This window comes from Geotrypetes seraphini, chromosome 11, assembly GCF_902459505.1.
Source record: "Geotrypetes seraphini chromosome 11, aGeoSer1.1, whole genome shotgun sequence".
Lineage (NCBI taxonomy): Eukaryota > Metazoa > Chordata > Amphibia > Gymnophiona > Dermophiidae > Geotrypetes > Geotrypetes seraphini.
The window spans coordinates 64,634,607-64,656,856 of NC_047094.1; the positions used below are offsets into that span (position 1 = coordinate 64,634,607).

General features: G+C 46.1%; 1 protein-coding gene across 2 annotated transcripts in view; it reads left to right on the forward strand.

The window, feature by feature from the left end:
- Positions 1-22,250, forward strand: part of CLCN7 (chloride voltage-gated channel 7) — a 279,608-nt gene that overhangs the window by 145,785 nt on the left and 111,573 nt on the right. The gene's annotated exons all lie outside the window — the stretch shown is intronic.

The window sequence follows — 22,250 nt, forward strand, 5'->3', positions numbered from 1 at the left end:
TCACAATTGCTTACCTACTACTCTAAAGTACACATCATACAGCCGACGGATCTCACACAAAGCAACCCGCGGCACCCTAACTCTGGAATTTAAATAATCCCTCCTATATGACGACATTTCCGGAGTAACTACCTCATCTACGCTAAACACAGAATTAAAGGGACCTGCCACATACTAAAGGTCCACTTGCGCTAGCCAATCTGATGATTCGTTAAGCCCCTTAGGTGACATAGAATCTTATTTAAACATCCACCGGAGTTCACAACGGTTTAACCTCCGTACAGTGTTACCTCCCTCCCACCCTACTATAATGCGATCCAGAACTCGCCATTTCAGATCTTTTAAAGTATGTCCACAACTTATCCAGTGGCGGACTAAAGGGGATGATTCGTTGTGAGTGTGAACTCTAAATTTGTGCTCCGTTAAACGAACACGTATGGGGCGAGTAGTCCGACCCACATACAGCTTGGGGCAAGGGCACTGAACTACATAGATGACATTATCAGAATTACAAGTAGTATTATGCTTAGTGACAAACACTTCCCCTGTGCTAGGATGAGTCCACGCTTCCCCTGATATAGTATATATGCACCATTGGCATTGGCCACAAGGAAGGTGATTCCCACAAATTAAAGGTGTAATTTCCTGTAGTTTATTATGGTTTATATATTCACCTATATTTCTTCTTCGCCTATAAGAACATATAGGATGATCTTCCAAGGTAGGAATTGCCAACCTAGGAATGTGCCAATGTTTCATGATGATTTGGGTCACACGATGGGCAAGGGTAGAATACTCCTGGACAAAGGCCACCGTCTCCAAAAGATTGACATCCTTTGTGTTATCCTGCAATAACCACTCTCAATGTGCATATTTCGCTCTTTTGTAAGCATTTCTTACTACTTCATAGGGGTATCCTCGCTGATAAAACCTAATTTTCATATTTTTGGCTTGTGCACGAAAATCATCTATAGAATCACAGATCCTTCTCAGCCTCAAGAATTGACTAATAGGCAAACTTCTCTTTAAACTTTCAGGGTGAAAACTGTGAAAGCGTAAGAGGCTGTTACGATCTGTTCCTTTTCTGTAAAGCGTAGTTGATAAGTGAGTGGCCCCTTTTCTCACTAAAATATCCAAAAACGGAATCTCTTTATGCTGTATCATAACAGTAAACTTGATGTTGTTGTCCAGGACATTCAACGCATCAACAAACTGAACAAGATCTTCCTCAGTTGAAGTCCATATACAAAATATGTCATCTAAGAACCTCTTCCAGATTTTCACTTGTTTGAAACCAGGCATTTGATAAATCTGGCGCTCCTCCAGATCTGCCATAAACAACAGGGATATGTCCAGGGCCCTCAGACCAAGTCACAATTACGGACCAATCAGCCATAGTAAATCTAACTGCCTCTGTGCTGAGCCCGACACAGGAGAAAGTATTAAACCTTGGACTTGGCTTTGTCCCTACAGCCAGATATGATGCCTTCAACACCCGACTATCGATTTACAGCTTATTACGAAAATTGCACCTTAAGATGTTTTTCCAGGACCATCAATCTTATAATGATGGCACGTTGATATCTAATAAGTCAAGTTGGTGTCCTCCTTCTCCTTTGCATCCCAATTTGATTACCTTTTGTGATTTAGTGCTTGCAGACGTAGAGGAAGTAGAACGACATATGACTCATATTCAACCTCAATTCAATATGTCTTATACTGAATTGTGTGCTCTACAGGAATTACGAAATGACACGTTTAAGATGTTTTCTCGAGCTGATAAAGGTGGAGCCATTATTGTGTGGTCTAAGGAACAATATCTATGTGAGGCGCACTGATAGTTGGATGATACGTGCTTCTATCAACGTTTACCAGCGGATCCTGCAGGAGAATTAAAACGCACTATTTCTACCTTGGTGTCAAAAGCTTATAAATTAAAAATGATCACCTCTAGAGAGGCTGCTTTTTTGAATCCAAGTTTTCATGTCACTCCTATCATATATTTTCTTCCAAAAATACACAAAAATCTTTCTAATCCCCCTGGACGCCCCATAGTATCCATGCGGAACTCCCTTTTGGAGCCCTTGTCTAAATTTCTGGACATTTTTTTAAAGCAGAAGGTCTCTTCCATCAGATCATTTATTAAAGATACTACTCACATGCTTAGAATAATTGCTGGAATAGAAGCATTAGAACCACATTGGATATTGGTTACATTGGACGTTACAGCTCTGTATACAATGATCCCCATGGACAGAGCTCTAGCTCTGGTAAGACAAATATTCATGGAACAGACGATACGTCCTCATTTATCTTTGGACGTACTCATGGAAATGGCTACTCTTGTGTTAACCCAAAGTTATTTCTGGTTTCATAATGAATTCTATCTTCAAAAACATGGGATAGCCATGGGGGCGTCTGGTGCCCTCTCTAGCTGCCTTGTTTATGGCAGATCTGGAGGAGCACCAGATTTATCAAATGCCTGGTTTCAAACATGTGAAAATCTGGAAGAGGTTCTTAGATGACATATTTTGTATATGGACTTCAACTGAGGAAGATCTTGTTCAGTTTGTTGATGCGTTGAATGTCCTGGACAACAACATCAAGTTTACTGTTATGATACTACATAAAGAGATTCCGTTTTTGGATATTTTAGTGAGAAAAGGGGCCACTCACTTATCAACTACGCTTTACAGAAAAGGAACAGATCGTAACAGCCTCTTACGCTTTCACAGTTTTCACCCTGAAAGTTTAAAGAGAAGTTTGCCTATTAGTCAATTCTTGAGGCTGAGAAGGATCTGTGATTCTATAGATGATTTTCGTGCACAAGCCAAAAATATGAAAATTAGGTTTTATCAGCGAGGATACCCCAATGAAGTAGTAAGAAATGCTTACAAAAGAGCGAAATATGCACATTGAGAGTGGTTATTGCAGGATAACACAAAGGATGTCAATCCTTTGGAGACGGTGGCCTTTGTCCAGGAGTATTCTACCCTTACCCATCGTGTGACCCAAATCATCATGAAACATTGGCACATTCCTAGGTTGGCAATTCCTACCTTGGAAGATCATCCTATATGTTCTTATAGGCGAAGAAGAAATATAGGTGAATATATAAACCATAATAAACTACAGGAAAATACACCTTTAATTTGTGGGAATCACCTTCCTTGTGGCCAATGCCAATGGTGCATATATACTATATCAGGGGAAGCGTGGACTCATCCTAGCACAGGGGAAGTGTTTGTCACTAAGCATAATACTACTTGTAATTCTGATAATGTCATCTATGTAGTTCAGTGCCCTTGCCTCAAGCTGTATGTGGGTCGGACTACTCGCTCCATACGTGTTCGTTTAACGGAGCACAAATTTAGAGTTCACACTCACAACGAATCATCCCCTTTAGTCCGCCACTGGATAAGTTGTGGACATACTTTAAAAGATCTGAAATGGCGAGTTCTGGATCGCATTATAGTAGGATGGGAGGGAGGTAACACTGTATGGAGGTTAAACCGTTGTGAACTCCAGTGGATGTTTAAATTAGATTCTATGTCACCTAAGGGACTTAACGAATCATCAGATTGGCTAGCTCAAGTGGACCTTTAGTATGTGGCAGGTCCCTTTAATTCTGTGTTTAGCGTAGATAAGGTAGTTACTCCGGAAATGTCGTCATATAGGAGGGATTATTTAAATTCCAGAGTTAGGGTGCCGCGGGTTGCTTTGTGTGAGATCCGTCGGCTGTATGATGTGTACTTTAGAGTAGTAGGTAAGCAATTGTGATTGAAGCAGTGGAGGGTAATGTTTTTAGTCCCCCTGAATACTTTTCCTATTTGAAAAATCAAGTTTTAATTGTATTGTTTCTTGGTTTTCAGTTTCCCCCAAGTCGCCTTGATAAAGAATTCGAAACGCGTTGGCGTTCGGGGGAATGAATGCAAGGCTGAAAGCTAAGTACTTTCAAATAATGAAATATGCACAATTATAGATTATAAAATAATAAGAATTGAAAAAAAAACGAGGAGGAGGAGGTACCACGGGGCAAATGAAGAATTAATCCCTTAACAAACAATGCTGTTTGTAGGGCAGTCTGATACCCCTAAAGACCTCATATAGATATTATATGCACATTAAGACTTTTTGCTGTGTATTGAGCTGACTCTGTGAATATTTGAGGGCTTGATTGAATATCGTGTAACCATTAATAGGAAGATTGTTGTAAGATGGCTTTCCCATTGAAAGCACAGAGATTCTCATGTGATGCTCATACATATGTGTCTGCTTTTAAGTAATTATTACTATTAGAAACAGTAAATATTAGCCTTTAGTTCCTGCTGGAAATTAGGAAGGTATGATGATGGACAAATAAACACATACTAGACCCTAGCAAATCCTTAGAAAACCTAACTGCAATTTTACCCCTGTATTTTTAAGTCCACATAAAATATCCAAATTTTCAAATAAGATACATAGAAACAGGATGGCAGATAAAGGCCAAATGGCCCATCCGCAGGATCCACTATCTCCTCTCCCTAACAAACCCCATGTGCCTGTCTCACGCTTCCTTGAATTAGGACACAGTCTTTGTCTCCACCACCTCTACCAGGAGACTATTCCACGTATCTACTAACCTTTCTGTAATAAAAAATAAAAAGTATTTCATCCTTTACATTCTAGATCCGAAGCTTCCTTTCAATTGAAAAAGACTCATCTCATGCGCATCTATGCCACTTAGGAATTTAAATGTCTCCATCATATCTCCCCTCTCCTGCCTTTCCTCCAAAGTATACATATTGATATCTTTAATAGAGAATGACATGGGGAAAAATTTTGTACCACTACACACTCACCTAGGGATCAGGGTCTGTGAATTCTACTTTTAAACTCATATCAGGGGTAGGGAACTCCGGTCCTCGAGAGCCGTATTCCAGTCGGGTTTTCAGGATTTCCCCAATGAATATGCATGAGAACTATTTGCATGCACTGCTTTCAATGCATATTCATTGGGGAAATCCTGAAAACCCGACTGGAATATAGCTCTCGAGGAACGGAGATCCCTACCCCTGCCCTATATGGAACTGACAAAAAACTCTGCAACACTAAAAGGCCTCAATCAAACACACCAAGCGTTCACACAACCACACGTGAAAGATAAGCAGGAAAGAAAAAAAGAAAGAAGTGGAGAAAAAGCCTCAGGTCTGCTTCATCTGGCAAAAAACTCCACTTCTTTCTTTTTTTTCTTGCTTATCTTTCACTTGTAGGTGTGTGAATGTATGGTGTGTTTGATTGAGGCCTTTTAGTGTTGCAGAGTTTTTTGTCAGTTCCATATAGGGTATTGATGTGAGTATAAAAGAAAAATTTAGTCCCCCATATCCGCCCCATCCCTGCAGCTCGGTCCCCGTCCCCATGAACTTGGTCCCCGTCTCTGCCCCAACACTGCAAGCTCAGTCCTCATCCCCATGACTCATTTCCCGCCCTGTCCCCACATACCATCTGATCCCATCTGCACAAGCCTCAAATAGTTATGATTTTATATTGACCTTATTTTATTAAAGTATAAAAAGAAACAATAGTCTGTACAATTGTCATTTTATAAATACAAATAATACAGAGCAAGGATCAACAAAACCCCTGTCTCCCCTCCCCTTCACATATATCCTCTCTACTATCAAGAAAACTGAATAAGCCAAATTATTACAGAATGCTACACTAATATATCATGCTAACAGAATACCGCAGTTACACATGACATGAGAATAGTGTTAGGGGAGTGCAACTGCCCCCTAGTCAGAGAGAGCCCTAAGCCAGCTGGAAGCTAACGAAGCACAGCATGGGCTTTGCAGTCCCCAGTTATGTCTTAACACCAGTAGGGGGTTTTGGTTTGAGCTGCCTTTTCCCCTCACCCTTCTTTTTGGGTAGGGTCAGGGGAGATTTGTTCTCCTATTTAACACCAGCTCTAGCAGGATATATATTTCAAATCTGATATATTCTAATCACAAAATAGAAAATAAAGTTATTTTTTTTCTACCTTTCGTTGTCTCGTCATTTTATTCTTCAATTCATGTTGGTCTCAGGCATTGGTCTCTTTTCTTTTGCCTTCTCTTAACTCACTTGCCAGGGTCTCGTGACCATTTGACATTTCTTCTTTCTTCATACTCACCATCCATCTTCTATTTTTATGTATGTATTGTTCCCCATGTTCAGCATCTCCTTTCTCTGTCTCCCATACATCCCTTTCTAGTATTTTCCCTGTGCCCATCTCCCTGCCTTCATCATCTCACCTTTCTATGATCCCCTCCCCCTGTGTACAGGGAGTGGGGAAAAAGAGAGATCCATGTAGCATCTCTCCCACTCCCTCTACTGTCATATCCAACATTTTTCCCTCTCTCATCCCCAGGATCACTTGCAGCACTTTTCACTATTGCCCACCAGCCCATGCCCAACATTTCTCCTTCTATCACCTCTCTCCAGCACCATACCACACCTCTCCATCCATCACTATGTCCAATATTCCTCCTCCCTGCATCTCCTTCAATCTGTCCCTCTGTTCCCTCTATACCAACATTTCTCCCTCTCATCCTTCTCTTCCCCATATATATCTACCTCACTCCTCTCTCTCTCTCTCTCTCTATGCCCAACAATTTTCCTCAAATTCTTCATCTACAATTACAATAGTCATCCCACTAACCAGTTTCACACCCGAGCTGCTCACCTCTCTTTCAAGCTCACTTACCCAGAGAGAACTCTGGATGCTATCCTACAGACTAAAATTAAACCCAGACAAAACCAAATTCTTCCTAGCTACCCGCAATGACAAAATCAAAGACGCCACAATTCAAGTGAAAGGAACGGCTTTCCCCCTTAAACAAACCTTAAAAGTACTGGAAGTCACCCTAAACAAACATCTAACCCTTGAAAAACAAACTGATATTACAGTCAGGAAATGCATCTCGGTGCTCTGGAAATGCAAGGTCAGTAGGGAAATGCAAGGTCATGCATATAGGGAGAAAGAACCCGATGTTCAGCTACCAAATGGGGGGATTAGTATTAGAGGGAAGTAACCTTGAAAGAGATTTGGGTGTATTGGTGGATACAACAATGAAGCCAACGGCGCAATGCGCAGCAGCCGCGAAGAAGGCAAACAGAATGTTGGGTATTATTAAAAATGGTATTATGACCAGAACAAAAGAAGTCATCCTGCCGTTGTATCGGGCAATGGTGCGCCCGCACCTGGAGTACTGTGTTCAGTATTGGTCACCGTACCTAAAGAAGGATATGGCAATACTTGAGAGGGTCCAGAGGAGAGCGACACGAATGATTAAGAGCATGGAAAACCTTTCATACACTGAAAGATTGGAGAGGCTGGAGCTCTTCTCCCTGGAAAAGCGGAGACTCAGAGGAGACATGATAGAGACCTACAAGATCATGAAGGGCATAGAGAAAGTAGAGAGAGATAGATTCTTCAAATTTTCAAAACATATAAGAACAAGAGGGCATTCGGTAAAATTGGAAGGGGATAGATTCAAAACAAATGCTAGGAAGTTTTTCTTTATTCAGCGGGTGGTGGACACCTGGAATGCGCTTCCAGAGGACGTAATAGGACAGAGTACGGTACTGGAGTTCAAGAAAGGATTGGACAATTTCCTGCTAAAGAAAGGGATAGAGGGGTATAGATAGGGGGCTACTGCGCAGGTCCTGGACCTGTTGGGCCGCCGCGTGAGCGGACTGTTGGGCACGATGGACCTCGGGTCTGACTCAGTGGAGGCATTGCTTATGTTCTTATGTTCTATGTACCATAAAAAAATACTTTGATGACACCTCATTCCGCCTGTTAGTACAATCCTCCATTCTCAGCATCCTAGACTACTGCAATATCATTTACTTGGGCCCACGAAGAAAACCATCAGGAGACTGAAACTGATCCAGAACACCGCCGTCCGCCTCATATTTGGCTTGAACAAATGGGAACACATCACCCCTTTCTACCACAAACTACATTGGCTACCTTTTGAATCTAGAATCCTATTCAAGTTTGCGTGCTTTTGCTACAAAACTGTATTTGGTCTATCTCCGAGCTACCTCATCCCTCATTTCAACCTGAACTGCAACAAAAAGAACTCCCGCAGAATCAATCTATTCGCCTTCCCCTCCCTAAAACTATGTCACCTCAAAAGGTTCTTCGACAAAATCTTCACCTTCCAGGCGTCCAAACAGAACCCATGGCTAACCCAAATTGTGCTCGAGGCCCCCACCTACCTCGATTTCCGAAAACTACTCAAAACTCATTTATTCAATGGACAGAATCCCTAATCCCCCTTCTTCCACTTTTCTCACCCCTCCCACCAACGATCTGAACTCTCACTTTACTCCCTCTTATTGTTCTCTCCCAACCTGCTAACTCCAATGACTTGTACAACACCTTCATGCTTGCTTCATTGACTTTGTTGCTTGTAAATCTGATTAATTGTAACTCTTGTAAATCTGTTTAATTGATGTGAACTGCCTAGAATTCCCTGGGTATGGCGGTATACAAAAATAAAGTTATTAAGTTATTATTATCTTTCTTCCTTTCCCTATGTGCACCATCTTTTCCTCTCACTTACACACTCATCCCCAACAATTCTCCCTTTCTATTTCCCTCCCTTTTGTCCCAGGTTCATGCCTCTTCCCTTCCTTCTGTGTACCGAGTTCATATCCCCCTCCCTGCCTTCCAACCTTTGTCCCAAATTCATGCCCCTCCCATGTCCCAATTCGCTTCTCCCCCCTCTTCCTTTGTCCCACATTATCCCTTCACTCCCTTACTTATTCAGGGCCGTCTAGCTGGCCATGCCCCCTGCCGCTGAAGCTGGATCAGCACTGGCAACTCCCCTCGCACTTACAGCTGCCTTCAAGTCCAGCAGGCACCTTCCTTCCCTATTTCCTGCGTGTCCGGCAGTCCCCCAGCCTTGCACCTGGCCCCCCTCCACCGAAGCCGACTGGAGGGCTTCCCTCCGATGTCAGAGCTGACGTCAGAGGGAAGCCTTTCTGGTCAGTCGGGGATCCCAAGCAGTTACCTCAACCGTCGGACACTGTCTTCCTTCCAGCTTGGCTGCTCCTTATCTTCAGCACCAGCCACACTTTTTTGCCAGGACAAGCATACATCTTATTCTCGCATGTGGGTGATGTCATCCATGGAGCCCTGGTACGGACAGTATTAAAAGTGTACTGTCACTTTAAATTTTAATAAACATTGTGAGTGCCTTCCGGCCTGATGTAGACTCGCGGTACCTCGAAGCATTGATGCTCTCTTTGTTGCCACAACCTCATCATATCTATCTCATGCTTCCAAGCGTATAAGGCAGGCTTTATCTGGCTGAGTCTTCTGGCATACTTTCAGCCTTCCTGAAAAAGGTTTTCTCCAGACAGACCTGTATTTCCCAGGTATGTTAGATAGTTACAGCAAAGCCCTATTTATCTCATTGGAAGCTGACGTTGGTCCCAGTGTTCAATACTTGGACGCTTTGGACCAGTGGCCTCAAACACACGTTCCAGGGGCCACATGTGGTCTGCCAGGTACTATTTTGAGGTCCTCGGTATGTTTATCATAATCACAAAAGTAAAATAAAACAGTTTCTTGATCATATGTCTCTTTAGCTATAAATTACAATATTATTATTAAAACTTAGCCAAAAGGAAAGATTTATAAACTATAAAGAGTTTTATCTCATGCAAAATTGTCATTTCTTTAATAAGACATTAACTATTTTTTCTGAGGCCCTCCAAGTACCTACAAATCCAAAATGTGGCCCTGCAAAGGGTTTGAGACCGCTGCTTTGGACTATACTGAACCTCCCAAGCAGCTCCTTAAGTTAACCTTGCATGGCAATTTTAAAGAGACACTTCTTGTAAAGGCCTTTATCATGGTGGCTCCAAGATAACTGGATTCTATTTACAGAATCTGTTCTTCTCCACAATTTGATAAGGTCACAGCTTTACTATAAATCATTGCTATGTGAAATCAGCCTTAACACATTTTTCACTGCCTACAGGGTGTGAGGGCCTTACTACAGATTATTTTGGACTCTGTGCTGGCGAGCAGGATCCTTACTTACAGTTTTACATATCGTTTGTATTTCAAACAATTAGTGGCCATTTGCCTGACTTGAGCAATATATTCTGTCTGAGCATCTTGCAGAATATCAGCAAACAATTCATGCTCTTGTACAGACCTGAGAGTATGTAGCAAGGGCAGACTATAATGCTTTTGAGATGTCATCTAGAACATCTCCTATGTCAGGAGCTATGATAAAGAGTCTCTGATATAGACATCAATCTCCAAAATTCATTAGCCAGAATCCAATGGGGTTTTTTTGAAATATATTTTATTGAGCAAATCAAGAAAAAACACAGAACACAACAAAAGGCAGCCGTGCCAAAAGAGCAATAATACACCACGGCAAACCCTAAGTACAAGGCATCAACTAGGAATACAACAGTCACACAGTGCCATAAAGAATCAAGTGCTCAGAAAACATTTTACAAATATCACCCCAAAGATACCCAACCTACCCACCCAGCCCCCCCCCCCTCCCATGTGGATGGCACAACAAGAAGAAAGATGTCAGAAAAAACACAGGTATGTATGAGTGAGGGAGGAAACAAGCAACAAGTGCCAGAGAGCAGAATAGAATAGAAAGAAAGAGGTGCAGTCCCCCATATCCTATGAGTTAAGCAGTAAACTCCTAGAACGGTGCGGCAAAGCCGTCCAATAAGCCTCACAAATCTCCTGAAAACGATCCCAACTACGGGGAACCCTACCGGACACAGCCCGGCGCTCCAGCAAGGCCAATTCAAAGAGTGAACGTTGCCATTGTACCACCGTTGGGATAGCCTGCTCCCGCCAGCACACTAAAATCGCCCGTTTGGCCAGTAAGAAAGCTTTCTGGACAAACAAACGGTGCCCTCCGGGCAGAGATCCCATCCCATCCAGTACATAAAAAAGAGCAATCAAAGGAGAACAAGCTGGAAAATTCGGCAGGAACGAACGAAGATAAGGCCAAACCCGGGACCAAAACCGCTGTATACAGGAGCAGGTCCAAAACATATGCCCCAACGTGGCTTCAGGAGAGGCACACTTAGGGCAAGTATCCCTGTCAGCGAAACCCGCTCGAAAGGCTCGGACTGGTGAAATGAAATCTCTATGCAACAACTTATATTCCTGCTCCCGATGAATCATACTCCAAGAAACAGCCGCAATGCTGCCAAAACCATGGGAAAGCACATCCGGCGAGATGTCACTCTGCAAGTCCTGGCTCCAGGCGCGTGCCAAGTGACCAGTCTGAGTATCAGGACACAAGGTCAGTAAGGTCGAGATATAATAGCTCAGCTTAGGGTCCACCGGTTCCCATAAAGCCAGACACCGACCCAAGCGATCAGCACTGTGAGCTGTCACCCCCAATGTGTCTAGGCTGGAAATATAATGACGCACCTGAAAGTACCCGAACACATTAACAGTGTCAAGGTTGTATAAGGATTGAAGTTCCGAGGGGGTAAGCAGACGCCCCTGCTCATGTAGAAGGTTCCCCACTCTTTTAATGCCCCGGGCATACCAAATACTAAAAGTGCGAATCTCCGAACCCGGAGTAAAGTCCAGATTTCCTACCAAGGGAAGAAACGGTGTCTCACTAAAGTTCAAAGAAACTTCCTACACAAGAGTTTCCATCCCCAACGCATATAGGCCCAAACAACATGAGTCCATATAGGCAGGGGCAAACGGATAGAAGGAGCATGAAGGACATACAACCCCGCCACCAGTCCCAACAAATCCTTTTCTAGTGGATAATTTAGGGCAACTGAACTTTCAAGACACCAATCACGGAGAACCCTCAGCCCACAGGCCAAATTATAAAGCTGAAGATCAAGCAGACCAAATCCACCCATAGAGAGAGGTAACATTAACACATGAAGTGGTAGGCGAGGCCTTCTGCCACCCCACAAAAAGGTCCGCAATGCTTTATACAAAACATCCAAATCCCTACGTTTCAGCCATAAGGGTAAGGTTCTGCAGAAAATACAACCATCGAGGCACCAGCATCATATTATACAAATAGATACGCCCGGACAAAGAGAGAGGGAGTGCATCCCAAAGACGTAGGAGCTCAACCGTTTTTTTAAGTAAGGGCCCCACATTAGCCTCATACAACTGATTCAGAGCTGAAGGTACATAGACCCCTAAATATTTAACCTGGAGAGGTGTCGCTCTCAGTGGAAAAAGAGGCCACACCGCATCGATATCAAGATGTAAAGCCATAGCCTCCGATTTAGAGACATTAAGCTTCAATCCAGAGAGCTCCCCAAAACTATGAAAGAGATCCAATAAAGGACCTAGAGCCTTCTTCGGGTCCGTAAGGATAATCATAATGTCGTCAGCAAAAGCCATGCAGCGGATCGATGAGCCGCCCACCGCCACCCTTGAGAGATCCGGATGATGCCGAAGCCGGATCAATAAAGGCTCCAAAAACAAGATGTATAAAAGTGGGGACAACGGGCAACCCTGCCTAGTCCCCCTCTCCAGTCGAAATACTGAGGAGGGACAACCATTAACTAGCACCACTGCCGCCGGGTTGGAATACAAGGTTCGTAAGGCCTGCATGAAGAACCCTGAGATCCCATATCTAGCCAATAACGGAAAAAGAAAGGCCCATTCGACCCGATCGAATGCCTTCTCCGAGTCAAAACTAATGACCAGAGAAGGAATTCGATGGTGATCACAATGTGCCATAGCCAACAAAAGTTTGAATACATTATGTCCCGCCTGCCTGCCCGACACAAAACCGACCTGATCCTCCTGTGTCAAGGTGGGTAAATAAGGAGACAGGCGGTCCGCTAACAATTTGGCCAGTATTTTTAAATCCACATTAATAAGGGAAATAGGGCGGTAGGACTCGACCAGGCTATGGTCCTTTTCCGGCTTAGGCAGAACTGTAATAAGAGCCTGATTAGCCAGCTCGGGAAAGGAGCCATGTTCAATGGCCTGATTAAAATAGCGACAGAGCGGGTCCACAATGTAGCCACTAAGAAGCCTGAAAAATTCACCACTGAACCCATCGGGTCCCGGAGACTTACCCAGGGGAAGCCTCTTCACAACACCTAGAACCTCTTCCCAAGAAATAGGGAGGTTCAAAACCTCACTAGCGACAGCCGGCAAGATGGGTAATGCCAGAGAATCAAGGAAGTCCTCAATCAACTGAGCCTTATCCACGACCTCTGCCGTGTATAGTCTTTGATAATATTGAACAAAAAGGGCCTCCAGCTGCGATTGCTGAGTCACAAGCTGTCCCGGAGCAGAGCGCAGGGAAGAGATCAAAGTAGGACCTCTCCAACCCTTAGTCAAATTGGCAAGCATTCGGCCAGGCCTATTACCAAACCTATGAAATTTATATTTGGAATGAAATAAAGAATTACGCGCCCGCTCATGCAATAAGGTATTGAAAGCCGTTTGGGCAGTATAAAAGTCATGCTGATGTTGTGTGGTGGGAGAACGAATAAACAACTGATGGCTGATTTTAACCCTCCGTTCTAAATCCAAAATCTTAGAAGCTAAAATCTTACGCTTACGGGAGCTATATTCTATAATGGCCCCCCGCAATACCGCCTTAGCCGTACTCCAAAAAAGGTCCCCATCCTCCACATGCTCCCCATTGAATGAAACAAAATCTCTTCAGGACTTGATGAGAAAGGAGGAAAAATCGGGGTCATGATAAAGAGCTGCAGGAAATCTCCATCTATATCCACCCCCCCCCGAGTCCCACCCCCCACCCCCCCAGCAGCAGGTCAAGCCATATCGGAGCATGGTCCGAAATAGCCAAGGCCCCAATAGACGCCCCAGAGACACAGTGAAAAGAAGAACGGGAAAGGAGAGTATAGTCAATCCTAGCAGATGTGTGATGTACCTTAGAAATATGAGTGAAATCACGGTCCCCAGGATGTAGAGTACGCCACACATCCACCAGATCCAGGGTCTGTATAAAAGACTGCAGTCCATTATCAGATCTAGGGGAAGTGCGTGAAGACCCCCCAGAACAATCCAGACTGGAGTCAAGTACAGAATTAAAGTCCCCCAAAAGAACCAGAGGAGCAGAGAACTGAGATTGTAAAGGGAGAAGAGTACCCAAAAGCCTTTTGAAATAGGAACGCTGTGCCACATTAGGAGCATAGACAGAGGCTAGGAGTACCCGCTGTTGATGGAGCATACCCTGAACCAACACATAGCATCCCTCTGGATCAGAAATGACCTTGGTCATAGTAAAAGGTACAGACTTATGAATAAGAAGAGCCACCCCTGCCTTAGCTTTGGATGAGGAGGCATGATAACACTGACCAACCCACGAACGCTTGAGTTTAGCATGCTCAAGCGAAGAGAATTTAGTCTCCTGTAAACCAGCAATGTCTGCCTGATGGCGGGCCAGACACTAAAGGATCTTTGCTCGTTTAACTGGGGAGTTTATCCCGGAAACATTCCATGAGACACAGCGAAGTCCCCTCTTAGCTCTCACGGGCCCCTGCGGAAAGGATTAGCAAGCAGAATAAACAAAAACTGCTGCCAGGGCGCCCAGCCCTCACCCCAGCAGACACACCACAAACACTCACTCACCCAAGAATCAAACACATCAGAATGACAGACTGAAGAGGCTGGGGCTGTTCTCCCTGGAGAAGCGGAGACTCAGAGGAGATATGATAGAGACCTTCAAGATCCTGAGGGGCATCGAAAAGGTTGACATGGACAGATTTTTCAATTTGAAAGAAACCACAAGAACAAGGGGTCACTCGATGAAATTGAAGGGGGACAGGTTTAGAACAAACGCAAGGAAATTCTTTTTCACACAGAGGGTGGGGAACACATGGAACACCCTTCCTGAAGCCGTGATAGGAAATAGCACAGTACAGGGTTTCAAGGAAGACCTGGATAGGTTCCTGGAGGACAAAGGGATTGAGGGGTACAGATAAGAGCAGTGGAAGGTTTAGAGATAAGTGTAGAGGTAGGCATAAAATTAGTCAGGGACTGCTGCTCAGGCAATATGCCTGATGGGCCGCCGCGTGAGCGGACCGCTGGGCAGGATGGACCTCTGGTCTGCCCCGGCGGAGGCGACTACTTATGTACTTAATCCAATGTTTAAGGGAAGCGTTGGCGATTCTATGGAGAGGGCCTCTCAAAGATGGCAATGACCTTTAAACAGGCCAGGGTCTACACCTCATACTTCGAAGCATTCTTATTCATATCCACTCTGATATGCTTCTGCATTCTTCTGCTTCTGGACTGTCACTGCACAAGAAGCAAAAATAATACTCAAAAAGCTTAGGCCTAAATTTTTCTGTGTATTAGGTTAAGCATAACTGCTGTTATCCCAGGACAAGCAGGCAGGTATTCTCACTAGTGGGTGACGTCATCCAACGAAGCCCCGATGCGGACATCTCACAAGCATACTTGCTTGTAGAAACTTTTAGAAGTTTTGAGTTGCCCACACCGCGCATGAGCGAGTGCCTTCCCGCCCGATGCACCGGGCGTGTCTCCTCAGTTCTTTCTCTTCCGCGGAGCTGAGAAGTTTGCCTTTGAACTCTCTGCGTGAAGTTCCTTTTTTGTGCCTTCTGTGCCCGCGGGTTTGGGTTTTTTGTGCTCATTCCTGTTGGCTCCCGTTACGTTTTGTTTTTAAAAAAAAAAATTTTTTGTTCAATCGTTCGACTGGGCAGGTCGCGTGGCCGCGGCCCTGCAGCTTCGACCTTGCGGCGGAGCTTTTTCGGCCTGTTACCGGTTTCGTTGACGGACCCGCATCGACGCTGTCTTCAGTGTCTCGGGCCTCAACACCTTCTGAAATTGTGCCAACCTTGCTCCACGCTCACAGCACGTGCGTTTAAGCGTCGCTGTATTTTGTGGGAGTCGCTATTTGGCATGGAGGCGTCCCCGGTACTGCCCTCTTCCCAGAGCACCACGCCTTCAACTTCTGATTCTACATCTTTGGCCTCAAGTCTGCTCAAGCCTGCCTCGTTTGTGCCGGCTTCGACCTCAATGCAGGCTGCGGTGCCTTCCGATGACTCTTCGGGTCAGATAGCGCAGCCTCCTATCCCTCCAGTGGTGCTTAAGGTGCCCAAGGCCTCCAAATCCAAGCCCCCTGGTGGCTGACTGACCGACCTCCGTGCAGGAGGTCCCATTTCTGATGTGGATCCCTTTTTGCCGGCGGCGTTTCATGCCTTGATGGAGAAGCGATTTGTCGAGCTCTCTACCAAAATCGGGCCGACGCTTCTCTCCAAGATCCAGCCTGGGCACGCGGAAGCCTCCCGCGAGGTCGAGCCGCCTCCGGTGCCTCCTCGGCACACACTCTCGCTGCTGGGAGCAGGGTCTCGATGAGTGTCTGGTCTGGCTTCGGGGCATGTCTCGCAAGGAGCAGAGTCTTTGCCCATGCCATCTTTGGAGCCGATACCCTCAATCCATGGGTGCCTGGTCCGGATCCTTCATCGGCGATGCCGGGCCTCAAACCTTGGGGAGCGCCTCGGGGGACCTCGTCTCAGCCTCTGATGCTTCGATCCACGTCCTCCAGTCCCATCTACTCGGTGACTGCCTCGTCTGGGCGTCACTCACCTCGTCGCTCGAGGCCTGCTTCTCGACACAGCTCCGGACATCGATCGAGGCATTCATCGAGACACGCCTCGCCTCGTCGGAAGCAACCTTTCCGGGAGTTTTCTCTGGAATACTCGCCCCCTCCTCCCATGCCGGAACTTGAAGACTGCAGGGGTTCGTTCTCTCCGTGCCGGTCCTCGACATCAGCGGACCAGGCCGCCTCATCGTCTTCGAGCCCACCTCGAGGCCCAGCTCTGGCGGACCAGTTGTCCTTCTCGTCCTTCCTGAGGCAGATGGCGGTGGATCTGGATATCACCCTGGATTCGGGTTCCAAGTTCTTGAAGGAGTATCTGGAGACGATGCATCTTCCTCAATCTCCTGCCGAGTCTCTGCGCCTGCCTTTGCACAAGCTTCTGGACCAGACCTTCATGAGGTGCTTCGAGACCCCGTACTCCATCCCGGCGATTCCGGGGAAGTTGGATGCTCGCTACTGCACAGTGCACCATAAGGGCTTCGACGGGGCACAGCTCTCGCACCAGTCTCTCTTGGTTGAATCCTCTCTGAAGCGGTCTCACCCCTCCCAGGTCTATGCTTCCACCCCTCCTGGCCGGGAGGGCAAAACCATGGACAGATTTGGCATCTACCAGAACTCGATGATGGCTTCTCGAGTCCTCAATTACAGCTTTCATTTTGCCACCTACTTCGAGTTTTTCCTCTCAATCCTGCAAAAGTTTTTACCCTATCTGGACTCTCAGGCTCGCTTCGAGTACTCAGAGGTACTGGCATCGTTGTCCCAGCTCTGCGTGCAGATGATGCAATCGTCTTACGACGCCTTCAAGCTCTCGGGCAGAGCGGCACCCTGTTCGGTGGCCATGAGGCGCTTGGCGTGGATTCGCACCATCGATATGGACCCGAATCTCCAGGACAGACTGGCGAACGTTCCCTGTGCGGGGGCGGACCTGTTCGATGAGTCCATCGAGGCAGCTACGGAGAAGTTATCCAAACATGAAAAATCTTTTCAGTCTATCCTCCTTCCATCTCTCATCCGGCTCGTCCTCCTATGATTTATCAGCGGCGCTACCCGCCGAAGCAGGCCCCCGCCCTTCGACCGCCAGTGAACAGGCAGCATCAGCAGAAGCCCCAACAAAAGCCTCAACCTTCTGCTGCCCCCAAGGCTCCCCAGCCTTTTTGACTGTCTCGTAGGGAACATAACTTCCATCGTTCTGCCCTCCCCGCTTTTTCCCATCGGAGGTCGTCTCCATCATTTTTATCATCGATGGACAACTATTACCACCGACTTCTGGGTCCTTTCCATCGTAAGGGAGGGATACTCTCTTCAGTTCCATCATGTTCCTCCGGAACATCCTCGAAGAGAGTATCCTTCCAACTTAACCCAGACCGCCCTTCTTCTTCAGGAAGCTCAGGCCTTGCTCCGGCTTTGTGCCGTCGAGCCAGTCCCTGTGGACCAACAGAACAGGGGTTTTTACTCCTGGTACTTCCTTGTTCTGAAGAAGACGGGCGATCTGCATCCTATTTTGGACCTCAGGGTGCTCAACAAGTTTCTGATCAGGGAGAAGTTTCGCATGTTGACCCTGGCTTCTCTCTATCCCCTCCTCGAGCAGAACGACTGGTTATGCTCCCTGGATCTCAAGGAGGCCTACACTCATATTCCCATCCATCCAGCCTCCCGCCAATACCTCAGATTTCGGGTGGGACACCTTCATCTTCAGTACAGAGTGCTTCCTTTCGGCCTAGCTTCGTCTCCCAGAGTCTTCACCAAGTGCCTGGTTGTGGTGTGGGGAACACTCAGGAACCATGGTCTGCAGGTGTTTCCCTACCTCGACGACCGGCTCATCAAGGATTCAACGTCTCAGGGGGCCGTCCAGGCCACTCAGAAGACAATTAGGTTTCTACAGAGTCTGAGATTCGAGATCAATTTTCCCAGATCCCATCTTCAACCTTCACAGACTCTCCCCTTCATTGGAGCTGTTCTGGATACTATTCAATTCAGAGCGTTCCTCCCTCCTCAGCGCCTGGCGGCTCTTCTTCATCTTTGTCACTCGGTCTCGCCTCACCCGTCCATCTCAGCGAGACACATGATAGTGCTCCTGGGCCACATGGCCTCTACGGTTCACGTGACTCCTTTTGCCAGACTTCACCTGCGGATTCCTCAGTGGATCCTAGCTTCCCAATGGTCGCAGATATCCGACCCTCTGACTCGTCACATTCAAGTCAACTCCTGCTCTGCTGCAGTCGTTTCGCTGGTGGATGCTCTCTTCCAATCTTTCCAGAGGTTTGCTTTTTCACATGCCTCCCCATCAGAAAGTCCTCATGACCGACTCCTCGAACTATGCTTGGGGGGCTCATCTGGACGGGCTCCGCACCCAGGGCTATTGGACGAGTGCGGATCGTTTGTGCCATATCAATCTCCTGGAACTCAGGACGATTTTCAATGCTGTCTCTGCTTTTCAACATCTACTTCACGACAAAGTGGTCCTCATTCGTACGGACAATCAGGTCGCCATGTATTATGTCAACAAGCAGGGAGGCAAGGGATCGGCCTCCCTTTGTCAGGAAGCTCTGAAAGTTTGGGATTGGGCGATCCGCCACAACGCCTTCCTCAAAGCTGTCTACATTCAGGGAGCGGACAATGCCTTTGCAGACAACTTGAGTCGTCTTCTACAGCCTCACAAGTGGACTCTCCACTCCACGCCCCTTCATCAAATCTTCTCCCTGTGGGGAACACCTCAAATAGACCTCTTTGCAGCTCCCCACAACTTCAAACTGCCTCAGTTCTGCTCCAGGATCTATACTCCTCATTGTCTCGAGGCAGATGCTTTTCTTCTGAACTGGGGGAATCTCTTTCTGTATGCGTTTCCTCCATTTCCTCTCATTCAAAAGACTCTGGTCAAGCTCAAGTCCGACTGGGCCACCATGATTCTGATTGCTGCTCGGTGGCCCAGGCAACCTTGGTACTCCCTTCTTCTGCAACTCAGCAGCAGGGAGCCCTTCCTACTACCAGTGTTTCCATCTCTGCTTACGCAGCATTAGGGATCTCTGCTTCATCCCAACCTGCAGTCGCTACACCTGACAGCTTGGTTCCTTTCAGCGTAACTTCCCTTCAGTTTTCACCAGCTGTGCGGGATGTTTTGGAAGCTTCAAGGAAGCCTGCTACTAGACAATGCTATTCCCAGAAATGGACTAGATTCTCTACTTGGTGTTTTTCTCATCACAAGGAACCTCAACATGCCTCCTTGTCCTCTGTTTTGGACTACCTTTTGCACCTGTCTTATTCTGGTCTCAAGTCTACATCGATCAGAGTCCATCTTAGTGCGATTGCTGCTTTTCACCAGCCTCTTTAGGGGGAAACCTCTTTCTGCACATCCTGTGGTTTCCAGATTCATGAAAAGACTTTTCCATGTCAATCCTCCCCTCAAACCGCCTCCAGTGGTTTGGGACCTCAATGTTGTTCTTTCTCAACTTATGAAGCCTCCATTTGAACCTCTTAAAAAGGCTCCTCTGAAATTTCTCACTTGGAAAGTGGTGCTTCTCATTGGCCTCACTTCTGCCCGTCGAGTGAGTGGACTTAATGCATTGGTTGCGGATCCTCCCTTTACAGTATTTCATCATGACAAGGTGGTCCTTCGCACTCATCCCAAATTCCTCCCCAAGGTGGTCTCGGAATTTCATCTGAATCAATCCATTGTTCTTCCTGTGTTTTTTCCGAAACCGCATTCTCATCCTGGAGAATCAGCTCTTCACACTCTGGACTGTAAGCGTGCTTTGGCTTTCTACCTGGAACACACCAAGCCCACAGAATTGCTCCTCAACTTTTCATCTCCTTCGATCCGAACAAGTTGGGACGCCCTATCTCTAAGCGCACCATCTCCAACTGGATGGCGGCTTGTATCTCTTTCTGCTATGCCCAGGCTGGATTACCTCTTCACAGTAAAGTCACAGCCCATAAGGTCAGAGCAATGGCAGCCTCTGTAGCTTTCCTCAGATCGACACCGATTGAGGAGATTTGTAAAGCTGCCACTTGGTCCTCGGTTCATACCTTTACCTCACACTATTGTCTGGATACCTTCTCCAGACGGGATGGACAGTTTGGCCAAACAGTGTTAGAGAATTTATTCTCCTAAGTTGCCAACTCTCCCTCCATCCCATTGTGGTTAGCTTGGAGGTCACCCACTAGTGAGAATACCTGCCTGCTTGTCCTGGGATAAAGCAATGTTACTTACCGTAACAGTTGTTATCCAGGGACAGCAGGCAGCTATTCTCATGTCCCACCCACCTCCCCTGGGTTGGCTTCTCTGCTAGCTATCTGAACTGAGGAGACACGCCTGGTGCATCAGGCGGGAAGGCACTCGCGCATGCGCGGTGTGGGCAACTCGAAACTTCTAAAAGTTTCTACAAGCAAGTATGCTTGTGAAATGTCCGCATCGGGGCTCCGTTGGATGATGTCACCCACTAGTGAGAATAGCTGCCTGCTGTCCCTGGATAACAACTGTTACAGTAAGTAACATTGCTTTTTCTCCTTCTTAGCTACTTCTTTACAAATCAGAAGTCATCTTCATTTTTACAAACAGCATTGGCCTTGATAAGACCCAACCAGTGAGTTCTCTCAGTCATAAAGGATGGTTACTGTTTTTTCATGTTGTCATACCTCCAAACTATCCAGAGGAGTCCATTTTTAGCTCTCAGTACGTCTCTTCTTCTTTGGAACAAGGAGGCTCTGCTCCACCTATATGTCCAGAAGGTTCGACCCCCCCCCCCCTTTTTCAGAAAAATTAGGAGTTCTACTTCAGATATTTCTCTTTCCAAAGATGACAGAATCTATGCAACATTTCTAGTTCAAGAAATGTTCAACTTTTATCTCTGGGATCTTGCAGTTATTCTTAGGTCAAAATGATTAGCTATGCTCTCTGGTATTACAAAGGGTTATACCCACATATCACTTTTGTCTGCACCTGGACTGGTTCTGTGGTTCCGTATAGTCCATCAACATTTTTACTACAAAATTCTGCCTGGCATTTTCTCTTACACTGTTCACCAAGTGCCTGATATTTTTGGCACCAACTTTATGAATCCAAGGGTTTCAAAGTCCAATGCTATTTTATTCAGTACTGAGAGTTCGAAGTTGGTTTTTCCAAAATCCTAACTTCAGCCCTTTCTAGCTTTAAACTTCATAGGGGCCCTGCTTGATGTGATTCATCTCAGGACAATCTTAACTCAGCAACGACAACTTCTTTTGCTTCCATTTTCCAATCAAGTCTTTTACCTTCCATCCATATAATCCAGTAGAAGGATGTTACTATTACCTCAATCGAGCCTTTAGAGTGGATTAGCAGTTAGTGCAGTGGACATTGAATCAAGGCAAGTCCCATTTTCAACATGGCATCTGCAATCCGTGTTTTCTCTTCATCTTCCTTGTAGAACACCTCTGGTTTTTGCCATCTCTTTAGCTTCCAGCTTGTCAATTTTTAACTGGAAACTATACTCTTCGTACTTTTCCATGTTGCAAATGCCTTCACATCTAAAAGTTCTCTCCTGAACTCACCAATTATTTTTGTGAAGCTCACCTGACCAATCTACCCACACAAAGTCATAGCTCTACTCAGGAGCAGAAGTTCCACTTGCACCCCTTGGAACGCAGAGCGGTGTT